Here is a 17,317-nt window from a genome sequence, read left to right on the forward strand (position 1 = left end):
TACAGGGGGAGGAGGTACCCTCAGTCAGAGTCATAGGTGAGGGGAGTAAGAGGAAAGTGGGAGGGAGGGAGTAATGGGAGGATACAAGGGAGAGGATAACCATTGAGATGTAATATGAATAAATTAATAAAATAAAATTTAAAAAAGAAATTGTATGACATGTTTATGGAAGAAAATTATTATATCTCCCTCCTATTTTCATGTCTTTTAAAAAAGTACAATCAGTGCTGCCATATGCACATGTGCATAGAGTCATCCACTTGGGCATGGGCAGCCTACCAATGACCATCCTATCCCTCTGAAAAGAAAATCAACTCTACCTGTCCCAGCAACTATCAAACGCAACTAGCTCCTCAGCACCCCTTTTCTCCCCATGATGAAATTTTAAATTATTTGATCTGTGGAAGATTTATATGGGTAACCGCAGCTGCTATGCATTTATGTGTGTTAACAACCATGTCATATCCAAATCTCAGCCTTTCACAGCACTGCTTCCATCAGCTGGCTCTTGCATTCTTCCCATCCATTGTGTAATGTTATTTTTCAGTTCCTTCTCTCTCTCTCTCTCTCTCTCTCTCTCTCTCTCTCTCTCTCTCTCTCTCTTTCTCTCTCTCTCTCTCTCTCTCTCTCTCTCTCTCTCTCTCTCTGTGTGTGTATGTATGTGAGAGAGAGAAAGAGAGAGAGAGAGAGAGAGAGATGCTCCATCTATGGGTAAGCACTCCCAGTCACTCACTCTTATTTAAAGGTGGTCAAGTAGTACCTCACATCTTTATTTTGAGAGAGTAAAAATTTCATTTATTTTTTATTTTTTATTTTTTATTTATTCATTTGATATCCAGGTTGTAGTCCCCTTCCTAGTCACCTCCCAGCCCCACCCTCCCTCTATCATCCCCCTTCCCCCTCCCTTAGTCCTAGGAAAGGGAGAGCCCTCCTCCCCTATCATCTGGCCCCATCTCTGCAGTCCCAACATGCAAGAGGTGAAGCAAGATATTGCCATGAGTTAGAGGCTAACTTACTACAGTGTGATACCCTATCTCTAAAATGTTCACCGAGAGTGGTATGGAAGAATGAGGGAAGAAAAGACCCGGAAGGTTCAGAAGCACCACAAGACCATCAAGGCCAGTGTATCTGGACCCAATAGGGCCTGCACAAACTGTTGTACCAACCAAGGACAATGTATGCAGTAAACCTAGACCCCTTGTTCAGATATAGCCAATGGACAGCTCATTCTCCATGGTTGTGGGGAGAATGGGGACTGCCTCTGACATGAACTCTGGTGTCCCTGATTTGATCACTTCCCCCTTGGTAGGGAGGCCCAGAGGGCACACAGAGGAAGGGGATGTAGGCTACCCGGGTGAGACCTGATAGGCTGTGGTCATATGGTGGGGGAGGAGTTCTCCTTCTGTCAGAGGTCTAAGGGAGGGGAATAAGGCAGAAGAGGGAGGAAGGATGGGAGCGGGAAGATATAAGGGAGGGGATAACAATTGGGATATAATCTGATTAAAGTATAATAAATTTATAAAATAAGGAAAAGGGTTTCATTTTTAAGAAATTCAAAGCAATATATTCATCAACTAGTATACCCCGACCACTTCCAGGATTCCTAGAGCTCAATGTGAAAAAGGCATTTCTACACTGAAACATGTAGAAATTTAACAAAACTTGTTAACGGAGGAGGATCCAAAAAGAGTATGTCTCTCACTGGGAAACCCAGAGGCTGGATTGCTGTTTAAGGTAGAAAATAGTGAAATGAAATAAAAAGACATTTCATTCCAGCCTGTCCATTCCAAATTATATATTTGTAAGGAATGTAAGAATGCCGGGCATGGAAAATATCCAAATATAGTAACTGTGAAGATCCCAAGATCCATGTGTGAACTTCATGTCAAGTAATATAAAGAACGTAAGCAGTAGTCTAAAGGTGCTTCTCATATTAAAAAATAATAACGATAACGAAGAGGGAAAGAAAAAGGTAGGAAGAAAAGAGAAACTAAGTTAAGCAAGACAGCATTAGTTGTAGGCAGAAGTTTGACTTCTAAGTTCCTCTGGGAAATTAGAATTGCTACTCGGAAGGGATGTCGCCTCCTACATCCTGTTTCCCAGTATGAAAAACTCTTCACTTCCTTTTTGGAACTAATGTCCAGGTAATCCTAGCCATGCATTGCCCCATAGTCCCGGGAAGCTTTGGAACTAAATCTGACTGCAGCTGCACTACAGTCACAGTGTGTCTGCTGACTCCTCGGGAGTGAAAACAAATAGCAGCCATGTGCTGGCCACACGTTCCGATGGCGGTCCTGCCATCTGTCTTTGTGTTCATACAGTCATTCAGATTTCCAGTTCATATCAGCTCGATGCCACTTTCCAAGCAGAACTTGGAACAGTCAGAGCAGAGAGAGAAAGTTCATGGGCAGCAGTGAGCTTTGCAGAGTTTAGCACATCCTCACAGAAGGAGCGATGTCAGGCTAACATAACATTTTTTTGCAATGTTATTAATAATTTGCCAAGGATATGAGCAGAGTGGATGGCAGTGGATACAGTAAATAGGACGGTCCCAAAGCTTGACTCGGTTGCGTCAGAAAAAAAAGCCCCTGCTCCCGCTGTTAAGTATCTCACAAGAACACTAAGCTACACAGCCATGCCATACTAATAAATTTCCTATATTTACTAAAAGAACAATCTCGGTGTTTAATACACTTAAAGTCATCACAAACAGCCACAAGGACTCTCGTGTCAACTCTCCATGGCGGCAACGGGAAAGAACCCTTAGTAATATGGCTGAACAAATTCCTTTACTGCTCATTGTGCTAAATTTCTTAATCCTCTTAATGGGCATCCACAGCATTACACCCTCCTGAGTTCATCTGTCTACTTGTCAATTTCTAACAGTGCTTTTCATGAAGACATAACTCAAAGAAAACTGAGCATTCAGTCCCCATTTCTGAGGGCTCAGATACTTCATATTTGGTGGAGTACCTAATATTTTGTTTATTCTCACAACCACCCCTTCTTTAAGCTGCTAGGTAAAGAGATTAAAATAACAGATGGGGTACTAAGGTCTTAACAATACATAAAATGTATAAAAGAAATTAACACTGGAAAAAAAGCTTTTCCTTAAGTAAAATGAAAAATACATTAAAAAGAAAATTCAGAGAAACAAGATACCTAGAAATTAACAAAAACTTTTATATAATTAAGCTATATATGTCAAACTCTACACTACCACCTACTGTCCTTAATATTAATTTTTATTAAATAAAATACTTTTATATTCTTGAAATCATGGACTTTACAAAGTTGGATGTTTTAAGATGCTAAATTTTTAAGATAGCAAACATATAACCGTCATGTATTTTTGCTAAGTATAAAAATGTGTGTGAGTACCTCTATTGTGTGTGCAAATGTGTGTGGGCACATGGGTATGTGACTGTATATACATAATACTTGCTACAAAGCTGCCAACTCTCATTCTTTCAGAATGAGGTGCTTCCATTTATTGTCTCAATTTCAATCTGCCTGGGGCCTAAAATAAAGAGAGTCACAATTGATTTCAGTTGGATATTTAGAAACTCATTCAGATTCTTTCTGAGTCAATTAGATGATCACAACTTGGCAGCTCAGTAAATTTCCTGCTGGGAACTAGATTGCAAGAGAAGGGGGAAAAACAAATAAAGATATTATGTGCAATTGTCCATCAAGAATCTAGCTTTCTAGATGCAACCATAATTGAAACACCTGTTCTCCTACTTGCTGGTCCCATTTTGAGTACCAAGATGAGGAAATTATTCCATGTTATATCTGTGACATAATAAGAAATACACATTTGGTATCTGCCTCCATTTCTGACATGGGGCTTCTAACATTGCTTGTAATTCAAAGATGGATAACACTGCTAAAAATAATTGTATAGTAGTTTATCTTAGTCTTGAGTTTTTGACTCAAGTGTTTCTGAGACCCATGAGATCTGTGCAGTGAGGAGTCTCCTATGCTGTGAGATGAAAAACACCAGAAAGACCAATGCATGACTGAACTACCAGAATCTTTAGACATACTTCACCTCTGGGAAAGGAAGAATGACTGGAAACTGACCTGATCATCAATGGCCAATTGATACAATCAAACATGTCTTCCTAATGAAATCTTTGTAAGAACTATTAACTGTGGGGATTGGGGGTTGGAGCACTTCTAATTTGATGAACACATCCATTTGCCTCGAGGGCAGTGCACCCTAATTCCACAAAGACAAAAGCTCTATAAGAAGGCAGGCTGAGCAAGCCAAGGAGAGAAATCACATAAGCAGCATTCCTCCGTGGCCTCTTTTTCAGTTGCTGCCTCCAGGATTCTCCCTTGAGTTGTTGCCTTGGCTGCCCTAAGTAATGGACATGTAAGAAGAAACAAGCCCTTTCTTTCCCAAGTTGTTTTAGCCAGAGTTTTACCACAGCAACAGAAGTCAAACTAGAACAGCAGTTTTACTGAGCCACATAGGTAAAGTTCAGAAGGCTCTTGTGTACCTGAATGACTTAGACCAGCATAGAAATGAGATTCATAAGGTACAGAAACAAACAAGCAAGGATTAAAGGAAAAAGACAAAGTAGTCTGTGTAGGACACTGGTATAAAGGCAAAGGTGGCAATAGCTGTTTTGAGCCAGAGTTGCTAGTGAAAAATGAATTGATAGAAATCCAGGGTTGATGCTCTCAGTTTCTGAAACGTTTTATAGTCTGATCAAATGTTCCCAGAAGAAATAAATGATAAAACAGTGCAGGTGAAAATACTAAGAAAGTTCTAGGTGTGTGCAGTTACCCTACAGATTATCCTCTGTACATATTCACTCTGAAAAAAAGAAAAACACTGGTAGGGGAGATTGCTAAGCCTCTGCAGCTTCCTTTTAATAACTTGATGTGTTCAAGGGAAAGATGAGGCCATGTTACAGACCTGAAGCCTGTCCAAAGAGTGAAGCCTGCTCCAGGAACATGCAGAGAAGGCAAGAATGAAGCCATGACCTGGCATGGCAGATAGGCTGAGCAGCACAAGCCTGTCTGAGACCACAGAGAGTGGGAAGTTGCACAGAATCACAACATCACTATCTCAAGATGAGGAGGTCAAATAGATTATGGAAAATGTTTGTGGACCATACAAGATGAGAATTACCAGGCACAGGAAACTCAGCAGGGTGCAAAATTCATAGATACTTCTTCAAGTTGTGAAAAGAAGTGAGTAATTGCTGGAGAGAGGATACTACGTCAAGTCAAGCTATGTACCTGGGTGGGCTCTTTGGTAATGCAGCTGCCATTGAGCCACACATGATCTAGTTATTAACCTTTAATTATGCTTTATAAATCAAGCTAATAGGGGATTTCCAAGATGGTGGCACCTACCACAAATTATATTATATCTACCACATGGAGACAAGGGACTTGACTGGGAGCCACAGACCACAGGAACTGGAGAACAGTAGGTGAGTGGGGTCCTGCACAGTAAAGACGACAGGCAGGCCTGGCCCTGGGTCAACCAATGGCCCATGGAGCATGGGAGCCCATTCCTCAGACTCTAGACTGGATGGAACATACCTGCAAACTGCAGGTATGAAGCAACCATCAAAGAAAAACTAAATATGAGAAATTCCTAACACAAAACATCCAAGAAATCAAGGACATCATGAAAGGAAGAAACCTGAGGATAAAAGGTATTGAGGAAAAAGAAGAAACCCGAGTCCAAGGCCCAGAAAATATCTTCGACACATTCATAGAAGAAAATTTCCCCAATTTAAAGAAGGAAAAGCATATAAACATACAAGAGGCCCATAGAACACCAGATAGAATAGACCTGAAAAGAAAATCTTCCCAATCACATAATAATCAAAACATAAAATATAGAGAAGAAAGAAAAATATTAAAAGCAGCAAGGGAAAAAGACCAAGTAACACATAACGGCAAACTTATGAGAATTACACCCAACTTCTCAGCAGAGACCATAAAAACCAACAGGGCTTAGGCAGAAGTCCTGCAAACCCTAAGATACCACAGATGCCAGGCCAGACTACTATACCCAGTGAAACCATTAATAACCATTGACAGAGAAAACAATATATTCCATGACAAAAACAAATTAGAACAGTACAAATCCACAAATACAGCTTTGCAGAAGTTACTAGAAGAAAAACTGCACCCCAAAGGGACAAGTTACAAGCAAAACTACACAGGAAATAGATAACTACATCCTTGCAAAAACCCAACGACACAAACTCTCTACTGTAACCAGCAACAAAAATTAAGGGACTTAACAATCACTGGTCATTAATATCTTTCAACATCAATGGTCTCAATTCTCCAATAAAAAGACACAGACTAACTGAATGAACACATAAACGAGACCCAACATTCTTCTGCATTCAAGAGACACATCTCATCCACAAGGACAGATATCACCTCAGGGTAAAGGGCTGGAAAAAGTATTCCAAGCAAATAGTCACAAGAAGCAAGCTGGTGTGCCCAGGCCTACAGACTGGGGAAAGATCTTCACCAACCCTTCATCTGACAAAGGACTAATATTCAAAATATATAAAGAACTCAAGAAATTACACACCACCAAACCAAGTAACCCAACTGAGAAATGGGGCTCAGAACCAAACAGAGAATTCTCAACAGAGGAATACCAAATGGCTGAGAAACACTTAAAGAAATGCTCAATGCCCTTAGTCATCAGAGAAGTGCAAATCAAAATGACACTGATTTTCCATCTTACACCCATCAGGATGGCTAAGATCAAAAATTCAGGTGACACCACATGCTGGCAAGGATGTGGAGAAAGAGGTATACTCCTTCATGGCTGGTGGGAATGCAAACCTGCACAACCACTCTGGAAATCTATCTGGTACTTTCTCAGAATACTGGGAATTGGGCTACCTTAAGACCCAGCTAATCCACTCTTTGGAATATAGCCAGAAGATGCTCCACCACACAACAAAGACATATGCCCAACCATGTTCATAGCAGCCTTATTCATAATAGCCAAAACATGGAAACAGCCTATATGCCCCTCAGTCGAAGAATGGATAAAAAAAATTGTGGTACATTTACACTATAGAATACTACTGAGCTATTAAAAACAAGGAAATCTCAAAAATTTACGAACAAATGGATGGAATTCGAAATGATCATACTGAGTGAGTTAACCCAGATGCAGAAAGACTCAAATGGTATATACTCATTTACTCATATACTTATAATTGGACCCTAGCCCAAAAGGGATATCCCATGAAAGTCTTCACTTACCAAGAGATTGGTGTAGATGTGAGGACTTCTTATTGGGACTCTAGGTGAGAGAAGTATGGGATAATGGGGAAATAGAAGGATCCAGAGTGTCCTAGAAACCTACAAGAAGAACATCATGATGAGAGGATCTGCTCAGGCTACTGCACCAACCAAGGACAATACATGCAGTAAACGTTGAACTCCTGCTCAGATCTAGCCAACGGACAGGGCATTCTCCACAACTGTGTGAAGAGTGAAGACTGACTCTGACATGAACTCCAGTGACCACTTCTCCTTGGTGAGGAGGCCTGATGGCATTCAGAGAAGGGATAAGCAGGCTACCAAGTTGAGACTTGACAGCCTGTGACCATATGGTAGAGGAGGAGGTCCCCTTTGGTCACAGACCAAGGGGAGGGGAATAGGGTAAAAGTGGGAGTGAGGGAGGAAGGGGAGGATACAAATGAGGGGAAAATAATTGAGATGTAATCCGAGTAAATTAGTTAATATAAAAAAATTTAAAAATAAGGCAGGAAACGGACATGAAGGAAGTGAATTGTAGGAAAATAAAATAAAATAAAGCCAAATAAATATATAAACAACGCTAGTAAACTCACTGGCTCAATAAGTTAGACTGCAATGGCATTTTGTTTTGGGTCTGTTGGTTCTCTTTCTGGGGTGACTAGACATTTGTTTATATCCTTCTAGTTAAAAATCACAAAACACAATTGAATTTTCTGAGTGTGGATGTAATGCCACAGTTTGATAACTATATAAAGGAGCTGCCTTTAAATAGTATTATATGAGTTCCTGATCTTTCGAGCCTGAGCCTGGCTGTGGAAAACATGTTTTCATACCTCCTATCCCATTATAAAAGTCATAAACACCTATAGTCACTTCTCTGAAGTGCTAACATCCAGAAATGGTCATGACTTTGTTTTTCGGATTTTATAATATTTGCATACTTATAATATAATTTGAGGATGAGACCTAAGCTTTAAAAAAATTCATTTATGTGCCATATGTGCATTAAATGTCTTCTAAAGGAAATTTTCTTTTCTTCTATTTATTTATTCTTCTCTCATTGCTTCCTGGAGGTAATTTTCTATACCTTTTTTATTACTTGCATTTTCACCATGACCCATCATATGAGGTCAGGTGTGGAATTTTTTCATTTGGGGCATCAAATCCACATGAAAGACTTTTGAGTAGTTTTGGAACATTTCACATTTTATTTTTATACTAGGAATATATAACTTATAAGAAGAAAAACTACCCACAAGATTATTAGTCCTATGAGCCCAAAAGTTAAATTTTTCAGTTAGGTTATTGTTTTAAGTAAATACAATTTACTTCAGGTGTCCAGGCAACATTTGGACACCTAATACAAATGTAAGTAATATTTCCTGTAAAAAATAGAGACTCATAGACTACATAATGCCTGTTAAAACAACTTAATTTGTCATTGCTCCATGAAAAGTACACATAGACATGCAATGAGTGAATGTGGTTGTGTTCCAATAATGTTATATTGGTAGACACTAAAACTTTTATAGCATTTATACAAGTAATAAAGTGTTATATTTATTTAAAAATATAAAAAACAATTTTGTCCATAACTCATACTAGAATAGGCTATATTTGGCCTGTGGGTCATAGCTGATCAATCTCTTATCTAAGGAAGTAACCTTGCTTTAATATACCAACAATACATTTTGCCTTAAGCTCAGAGGTGAAATTCATAGTGCTAAAAGGCCGTGATAGTTATGAAGAAATGACAATGCTTTGTGTGCTAGAAACTAATGAAAATTTCTCTAAACCACATAATTTACTGATTATTCACTTGCCTGTGTCTGAAGAATCTAAGGAAGGAAATTAATACTTTAATTATTTGACAAGGTCAAAAAGAGATATGTCCTTCTAATGAAATATTCTCGTCAACTGAAGGTTATCCCATTTATGTATGAAATCAGTATTTAAGATACAGGGACATGTCACCAATCACAAACTTTGCACATAGAAACTTAGTTATTACATACTCTATTAACACCTCTTATAAAAATGCTCAAACTAACTACTCAGAAGACTAAATATAAAAAAAAAATACATTCTACATAAGTATATAATGTATAAAATAGACACACATAAGTAAATAAGTAAAAGCTATTTCAATTTTTTTTCCAAACAAGAAGTTCACAAAGATTTCTGATATTCATGGAAAGTAAAAGGCATTTTAATAATTTAACCTAATTAATATGCAGTACTACTGAAAGGAAGTTTTAAAATCTCGAGACACAGCAGGGGCCTTTAGTAATGCAAGAGCTAAAACATTTTTTGATAGAAAACTTTAATGTGTAAAATCATCTTTGCTGTTAACTAACTGATTCTAATGTGACATGTTTTTCTCCTAACACAGTAGAAAATAGTAGGCGGGAAAAAGAGAAAGTTTCTGTAAGTGAAAAGGGACCAGATGTCCAGTGTCCATGTCATAGGAAGCTTTCCTCACTCAGATGCTAGATCAGATGGCTGTATCCTGGAGAGGGGTAGTTAAGTAGTTATAGCCTGAGTTGCTCTCGATGGAGGATAGTCTAGTAATGCCGTTGTACTGAACATGTCACTTTGACTGGGACATAGGTGCTCAGATACATTATTAAGCAGTTTTGAGTATATCTGGTCATTTTATATTTCAATGTGCAGACTAAGAAAAGGAGGTTGCACATCGGGCACGTGGTGCACACCTGTGATCCCAGAACTCAGGTAAGCAGAGTCAGGACAGTCTCTGTGAGTTCAAGGCCAATCTGGTCTACAAGGCGAGTCAAGGAAAGTCAAAGCTATATTACACAGAGAAACCTTGACTTGATAAAACAAAAAATTAACAATTAACTTGTATTACTTAATTATCTTAAGCAACCTACAATAGCACGTTCAAGATACTGGAAGTAAACTGTGTATTATAGTTGAATTATACAGGTACAATATCTCATGTTAGAGTATAAATATACATAATGTGTGTGAAGAATAATCTTAAATTTGAATTCTCTAACAATGTACCCAGAGTAAACTCATTTTGCATCAATATACAAAATTCTATACCAGTAAATTAAAAGTAATCTTGTGAATAACAGTTAAGGCATTAAGGTGAAGAGTAGATTCAATGATCTACTTTTTGTCCTATCATCCCTACATATTTCTATACTCTCCTTTTTTACTTTTCAACCCCTATCTCTAAACCTGAGAAAGAAAGATAAAGGAAAAGAGAGACATCTCTGAGTCCAACCTTGTTTGCTCTCTGAATAAGACCAATAATAACTTACAAGCAACTCCCAATAAAAATAAACACCAAGGCCCAAGAGAGCAATCAAAAACCTGCCCCCCTCTCCTCCCTTAAGGGAAATAGGACTTCATTCTCCTAAGTTTTCTTCTGTCTGATTTGGATAAATAATACCTTTGTAGGGGCCAAATAAAATTAGGGGAAATGGTTAACAAACGAAAAATAGCATTTGTGGTCCAGTTTCTAAATGTTGAGAAATTCCAGGCCTAATTAAAGTCCTTTGTGGGACAGTCTGAATTGCTGGAACAAGTGGGATCAGAAACTTTCTTTGAAGCTGTCCTGGGAGCTGCCTGTTCTGATGAGGAACCGCAGCTGAAGCACTTGGTGCTGGAACATGAAGGATGCAGGATGTCAGTGTCCAGAATGCTGAGAGGAATGAATCCTGTTATTTATGATCCAGTGTCAATGTCTAGTTCTTTTGTTCTGAAGGCATATAATATCTCACAAGCACTATGCAATTCTAAAATTATAAATATATGAGGTGTGCATGATGCACAGAACAATTAAGGCTGGTTCCTGGCTCTTTGTATGAACAGAAGAATGACATCTGTAAATCTTCCTCCATGCCACATAAAGAATGACATCTAATAATAAATCACATGGATTGTGTAACCAACAAGAAGCATTATTTATGCCTCACCAACATGTCTGTCAGATACACTGGACCAGAAGGCTAAAGATGATACTTCAATGTTATAGAGAGTTTTGGGTGATTGTTCAGGCAGCAAATTGTCTCTGTCATTTTCTCATTTTGGAAGCTGCTAACCTACACTTTCTGTCTACTCAGATAAATAATCTTATTCCTTCTCAAGTCTCTGATTGGGTCGAAGACCAGATAGTTTGGTTTCACAATTAAGCTTACTTGTTTTGGGCTTAAGATGTTTTTAGGTCTAGGTAGATGTCTTAAGTTGATAGAGATGAAATATAATAGATATTGATTTACATTCAGAATTTTAGATGCACCAAGATAGCAAAGATGTTTTCTTCCAGGTTTCCAAATACAAATAGCCAAAGCGTTATGAATGTAACATTTATATAATTCCTGATTTCTTTGTGGTTCTTCTTGCTGTAGGTCGTTTACTGTATATGTGTGCAGTGATATAAATGCATATGTAAAAAAAAATTAAAAAATAAAAAAAATAAAATAAATGAAAAAACAAACAACAAAAAGGAAACTCCAAAAGCAAAAACAAAAAACAAAGAAAAGAAGGTTGCTTTCTTTAGTGTGGTTGTCTACAATCCAAAGTGGGATTATGTAGAAATAAAAAGTAAATCAGAGTTAGATTTCCTCTTTCTCTCCTACGTGGGGACATTGATCTTCTGCCCTCAGGGTTTTTGGTCTTTAGACTCTGACTGTTGCATATGCCCTGCCTTACCCGCCCCCACCCTGTCCCATCTTCCTGATCACAGGTCTTTGATCAGCACATTCCTGTCTTTGATGTCTTAAGTTTGCAAAAAGCAGATATGGGGCCTCCTCAGCTTCTAAAATCATGTGAGGCACTAAGTTACATTAGTTCTATTATCTCTCTGTCTCTCTCTTTCTCATGAATACATGTATGGCTACATTCTCCAGTACACAGAACTCAAAATTAATATTTATTACATGTTACATTATAGATATCAGTGAAACATCCATTGCTGTGTCCTGTTTTGCCTGTTGAATTCCATGTCATATTCAGTATTCCATAAAGTATAGTTATGGTGGTGGTCAAAGGCAAACTATGCCTTCTATTTAAGTTAAAACATATTTTCTTTGTTTGGATGTGAAGTGAAAAAAATTTTTTGTATTAACACATTAGTATTTTCTGAAGAAATAGAAGCAATAAATTTTTATATGTAATATACAGTAAATTATTATGCATATTATATATTATGTAAATTGCATATTGTATAATACATGTGCATTATATTTAATCTATAATATATTGTATATCTAGTATTGTGCTTACATGTATGTACGTATTTATCTTTGGTGAACCTTGACTAATAGACGTATATAGAAAATGATCTGAAGGTTTATAGTGGAAGAGTAGTTCTTAGTCACCTCAAACCCAGCAAAGAAAAGATATTTGATTGAATCTTCATCTTACAATCACTACCATCATGCTCCATGAAAACAACAGAGAGTTTAGTAGGTAGGCACAACTAAATCGAAAGTCCAAAACAGGCAACAAAGCAGCATTAAATTGTCATTTAAATATCATAGTGTTAGAGCAGCCACTCTCTTAGAATCTGTACGTCAGAGGTAAGCACAAGGCAGGCTCATGAAAAACAGTGAAGTTTTGCTGAGTTTAATGTATGAGTTAAATTAGCTACATGAGAAGGAACAAGGCTTTGGTAAACTTAGCAGTAAGGAGAAAGTAAGAGGAAGCACAAGGTAGAACCAACAACTTCTTTTCTGAGTTAGAACATTTGCTCACAATGGCCTAATTATTTTGCCTACATCATCTTGCCAGCAGTCAGTGAGTGACTATTAGCCTTTTCAGTAAGCCACATTGTGATGCTAACTGGTGGCAGAGGGGAATGAGAGAGTCCAGCAGTCTGTAGCATTGCCTCCCTCGAGAGGTAATTTAGCATAAATAGCAGAGCTGCTGTAACTCCAGGGAACTCCCCAGACTAAGTCTGTACTCAAGACAGTCATAGGCAATGGTTGAATGGGGGCATTAGTAGTTCTTAGCAAGCACTAATGTCTGCAGTTAGGTAAGAGAGACACTGTACTTATTGGCCCTTTCCAGTTGAAAGATACCAGCTAATTCATGACAGTATCCTACATGGAATAAATAGTCTGCAATATTTGAGTGAGTAAAGTCTTCTCATGGACTAGAAAAGGCGTCTAGTCTAAATGGTAAAACAATGAACATTTCTTAGTCAAGTAAATGAGGGCGTGGGCACAATTGGTTGATTAATTACTGAGCCTAAGGCTTATGATTCTTCTGGGGGTCGATGATACTTGTCTCACTATATTTCTTATTTAAAATGTCGGGAGGGAGGGAAGAATGGGAGGATACAAGGGATGGGATAACCATTGAGATGTAACAAGAATAAATTAATAAAGGAGAAAAAATTTTAAAAAACAAAAATAATAAAATAAAATAAATAAAATGTCGTATGGAAACCTCCTACTTTAGAAGCTTCGTAAAATATATCTATATAATACATAAAGAGAATTAAAATGAATTTATAACAGGGTAACAGAGCCTCTTCTTGATATCAGAGGCTAACAAAAAGCTTAGCCTAAAGAATAAGTTATTTCTTTAGAATTGTTGGCCAGAGTCCCTCAAATATTATAAGATATTTGTTGGTAATTCTTTTGGTTACTCTCCAAAATATGACAGTAAGATAGTACTGCTGAAAACACCAGACACTTAAATAATAAAACATGGCAAAATAAAGCAGGCATTGATCTGAACACTCCATCACTACTGGCTAGCTTTTGTAGTATTGGAAGGTACTACACAGCCTACTGGGGAAAAAAAAAAAGCAATCATAGTCTTTCCCAACAGTAAGCTCTGCAATCTATAGTAATGACTGGCCTGGAAAGATATATGCACTGGTACAATAGTGGCACAGATACCGTGGGAGTAACCAACCACTTTCTGATGTGATTTAAAGCCTGCTCTTCAAGATGAAATTCATACCTGGCACTATCACTGGGTTGAAAACCTATGGCTAGACAGATCGTAGACCTTAATGGAGAACCTAGTACTTTTATGCTGCTACATGGGCATGGAATTTAACCAGCTCCTATTGTCTTGTCATTAGATCCACAGATTAAGGTATCTCTCAACCCTTATCAGAGAAGGTCTACAGTAGGTGGTGATTATTAACACAGAGACCCGAAACTGGCAGAGATGAAGAGAGTAAGAGACTACACAATGTACAGCCCTGAGTGGAATATATTTACGTTCCCTCCAGCAAAGGTTTAGGAATCATTGCAGAAAAGAGGATGTAAAGACTGTAAAGCCAAAGAGGTAGGTATCTATAAGGAAACAGTGTTTACTAGACACAGAAAGACAGATACACATATGATCTTATGCAGGTCTTAGCAGCATGCCCAAGATTTATGCAAGCTGAAGCCAGACAAAAATCCTATTATGGAGGAGAGAGGTAGACATAAATTCCCACCCATAACCAAGGAACTATTGGCAGTTCTTAGCTACAAGAAAAGGAGGGGGTCAGTTTTTTGTAAGAGTATAGCCCCTCATAAGTCTACCAAGTTCTAATAGTCACATATCCAAAAATATTTAGGCAATACAAACTGGCCTTTATGGGAAATAAATAGGACCCAGAGTTGGGTGAGAGCAGAAAGAGGGATGGATATCAGAAGAGTTGCTGCATAGGGAGAATGAATATGATCAAAATACAGTGTGTGAAATTCTCAAAGAACTAATGAAAAACATATTAAAAATTATGGGAAAATGTTTCTCTGTTGCCTGCTTTTGGATCCCTTTCCCCTACCTGGGCTGTCTTGTCTGGCCTCAGTGGAAGAGGATGCACCCAGTCCTGGTGCAATTTCTTGTGTCAGGGTGGTTCGGTATGGGGACCTCTCCTTTTCTGAGGCTAATGGGAGGAGGGCAAGGGGGAAAGGGTGGGAGGGTGGGACTGGAAGGAGAGGAGGGAGGGTACTGCAATCAGGATGTAAAGTAAGTGAATAAAATAATAATAATAAAGTGAAATTAATATAACAATGACATAATGATTTTCACATATTATATATTATATATTATATATTATAACTATATGTTTCATCACACACATACAACACACATACACACACAAGTATGAACCAAAGTTCTTGGGAAAGAATCGCACCTCCCACTAAACCTTGTGCAAGTCTGATGAACCGATTAGAACTTCAGCAACTGTGAAGACTTTCAAATATTATAAGTCTGTAGTAAAGTTATCTTGGGTCATCTTTGCGTAGTGTGTGAGCCACTAAGCAAACCCTTTGTGTGTGAGCTAATGCAGAGAGACAGTTAATTTCTACCAACCAAAAAACTGAGAGTACTATCCGATATCATTCCAGGTTTTTCCTCTTCTTTAGCCTGCCTACCTCATAACATTTAAAAGTGTCTCGATTTAGGCCTTTCCTTGTTCTGTGACTGTAAAAATTCCATGAAACCCACTTTCATGTTGCAACATGGTATTTGCTGTATAATCTGACTCTATGGTATGCACATTTGGCTCCAGAGTAAACTATCTCCTGTCCTCTTTGAAGTGAGAGTTATATTTTTATGTCAACCAAAGAGAGATCACACCAAGGAAAACTTGCCTAGGATCCGTATTCCTCCTTGGTTAGAAGTATCTGGGGACAAGAATTTAAATACATGGAACAAGACACAGGAACAAGTAACCAACATCTCCCAGCAGCTTGTGGACCAAATGCTGGTGGCTACAGGTCTGTCCATCAGGGGTGAGTATTGACAAGAGTCATAGAAAACACAAAATCTGAAAGAAAATTTCTCCCATAAACTGGTTTCTAAAACTTAGAGACATTAACACCCCAAGAGCTCTTGCACACAAAATGAGGAACTGAGTGGAAACAGCAGTCAAGATAGACTTAAGGACAAGCGTGTTTTTCCCTGAAAGATTGACATGTTTTTTAAACTTGCTTCCCAACATGTTACTGTACATGAAAATATAAGAGAGTATGTTGCAGTATTAGCCTCACAGACCATAAAGTTACTAGGTAAAGATACCTTCTGTGAGAAAGGTATCCTGGCTGCTCTGAAACATGTTAAGGAGAAAGACAATCCTTGTAGGTGGAATCAATTTTCAGCTCATTCTATGCCAGAAGCCCTGTATAAGAAATGAGGATCCGACCAGTCACTCAAGCCAAAAAAAAAAAAAAATCACTTTACGACAGGCACTTGTACCAAAGGCTGGATTGGAAAGATTCAATGTCTAACAACTGGATGTCCCTTTGAATAGGATCCCAGAGACCTAAATGTAGAGGTCAGATAACACATGGTGTTCAAAGGAAAGTATATCCTTAATAGCTTCGTGTCTCTGTACTTTGAGTTCTGTTGCCATGTATAATTTTTCGGGCTAGTTTCATATCAAAGCTATATTTACATATGATTTTGTTATCTGAATAAGTATATACTTTAAAAGAAGCTTTTTCATAATTTTATGACTATGATACAAAAACAGCTATTCTATTGACCATCAAGAGCTTTATAGACTCTTGTGAAGAAATCCAGTTGTTACTGTGCAAGTGTCTGTCTGAACTTTCAACTTAACTTCCCAGCTAACAGCATCTGACTGCCTAGAATCCAGCTGAAATTCCCTTCTCATGGCCAGTGTTAGAAAAGTAAATACTGTGTGATCTCCAGACAGCAGAATAACAATCGAAGTTGTCAGGGTGGCAGCTCATCTGTCAATAAGGCTTTTGCTCAATGAAAAGCCCCTGGTGTAATTAAACATTTTCTAGGGCAGATCAAGAATCATGAGTCATCTGGCTAGAAACAATATCAAAGGGGATGGCAGAGAGTGCCATTAACCAGGATCTTGTCACTCACAGTAAGTCTATATTTAGAGAAGCCGAAGCTGAAATCTGACCTATGTTTGATGACAGATCCCTGAGCACAACTGGACTGCTGTGTGCTTAAAACGCAGGGTGGATAGTATCACAACAGGTCTGGCTCTGAAGGGACTCAGCCCTAGAACGCCAAGTCATCAGATCCTCCTCTTCCAACCTGGGGCTGAACTTTCTCTAGTAACTTCAGATCAAGTAACAGG

Source organism: Acomys minous (genome assembly GCF_964271855.1).
Source record: "Acomys minous genome assembly, chromosome: 10".
NCBI classification, from domain to species: Eukaryota; Metazoa; Chordata; class Mammalia; order Rodentia; family Muridae; genus Acomys; species Acomys minous.